This window comes from Macrobrachium rosenbergii, chromosome 8, assembly GCF_040412425.1.
Source record: "Macrobrachium rosenbergii isolate ZJJX-2024 chromosome 8, ASM4041242v1, whole genome shotgun sequence".
NCBI lineage: Eukaryota > Metazoa > Arthropoda > Malacostraca > Decapoda > Palaemonidae > Macrobrachium > Macrobrachium rosenbergii.
Window position 1 is genome coordinate 20,360,654 of NC_089748.1, and position 2,118 is coordinate 20,362,771.

The 2,118-nt window shown below is 24.9% G+C and overlaps 1 long non-coding RNA gene across 1 annotated transcript in view; it reads left to right on the forward strand.

The window, feature by feature from the left end:
- Window positions 1–1,015: 1,015 nt before the first annotated feature.
- The window catches only part of LOC136840629 (uncharacterized), a 375,719-nt gene continuing 374,616 nt past the window's right edge, over window positions 1,016–2,118 (forward strand). The window contains exon 1 of the long non-coding RNA XR_010853676.1: window positions 1,016–1,119. This is a non-coding gene — a long non-coding RNA (uncharacterized lncRNA). The remainder of the gene's footprint in view (window positions 1,120–2,118) is intronic.

The following is a 2,118-nucleotide window of genomic DNA, read 5'->3' on the forward strand; positions in this document are numbered from 1 at the left end:
TGTCACGTAGCTTTACGTGGAAGTGAAGCCCAGTATAATGCTTTAGGCATTTTGCATTTTTACGTTATAAGAATTGGATTTTTGTAAATATCCCCCCACACATTTGAGAAACTAATTTAGCACATCTGCATAACGTAAGTATTTCCCCCACTCGAGTGATTCGACATCTCTCGAGGTTCCCAGTATGGTCCATACTGAAAAACAGAACGTATACTATCACTACAGTCAGTCGAAAGAATTGTCTTTCACATTAGCAATATATTCTGAACCCAGCAAGTGTGCAAGTCATCGTGGCAGCTATCTTGGTGTGGATTTAACTTGGGGGTAAGTTTTAAAGAATGAGTCTCAGCTATTCACCCAGGAACGGGAGAAGTTAGCATTATATATAAAAAATTAAAACCTCATTACGAAACATATAATTACTTGAGTTCTAAGTAAAAAGAATTTTGGTTCATGTATACATACTTCTAGAAGTGAACTAAAAATCAAGACGGTTTTATTAAGATATTAATATCACATTGCATGTGATGGGGAAGGGGATACAATGGGGTGATGAAAACTTCACTAGAGTCATTCCAGTATAAGTAACCTATACCGTAAGATCATATTTACGTCTTTAACAGATTATGATAATATGTCTTTTTTTTTGTTAAGAATATTTTAAATGTATTTGTATTATTAATAAAAAATTATCTTTAGTGTGTTTAAGCTGGAACCATATATACTTATATATATATATATATATATATATATATATATATATATATATATATATATATATATATATATATATATATATATATATATATATATATATATATATATATATATATATATATATATATATATATATATATATTTTTTTTTTTTATTCATGGGAATGCCTCGATAAGTAGTGTCGGCGCATTAGAGACTATTTTCTTTTTAGATGTAAATTCTCATGACGATTAAACATAAATTAGTACTTTTCAGAATGCTCATCCTCTGGATAATTTCCCTCTCCTGATTTTTCCCCAGGACTGAGCATTATTGCAGTCTTGTTCACTTTGCTGCGCTGATGAGCTTGCAATTGTCGCTCTGATTGCTTCTAAATGAAAACTCGTATCCGGAGTCATTTTGGTAAGTGGTCCTTTTGTGTGAAGTTGCTTGTGTGGAAATTCATGGACATATGATGCTAGTTAAAATGCACGTATTTAAAATTCTCAAGGATATTTATTGATGTCCGGACGAACGTTCTCGCACGTGTGTTTTATAGTAATTTTGAAATAAGCAAGTGTATATTACTGATTTTGCCTCGGTTCGATAATTACAAGGAGTATAATTTTACATAACTTGTTTATAAAATTATAAATGCAGAACTAAAATCGGAGATTATTAATTAAATAATTTCTGTGATTAATTTCACTAGTTTATGTGTTGCATTAGAGGTTGCACATTTTTTTTCTTTTATTTTTTGTCATTTGTATCACATCATAAGCATACAGAGTACTTTATCTGAATACTTGGTCCGGAAGATAAATGATGTTAGTGGATCTTTGGGAATTTAATTTTTATGATTTCAATATATATATATATATATATATATATATATATATATATATATATATATATATATATATATATATATATATATACATACATATATATGTATACATATATGTATACACAGATATATACATACATATATATATGTATGTATACACACACACACACACATATATATATATATATATATATATATATATATATATATATATATATATATATATATATATATATATATATATATATATATGTGTGTGTGTGTACATATACATTATATATATATATATATATATATATATATATATATATATATATATATATATATATATATATATATTTATATATATATATATATATTTATATATATATATATATATATATATATATATATATTTATATATATATATATATATATATATATATATATATATATATATATATATATATTAAATAAATTTGTATATATATATACATACATACATATATACGAGTATATATATATATATGTATACTTCCATATAAGAGTTCATAAATATATCTATTAGCATTGTCGTAATCATCATCACCATTGCC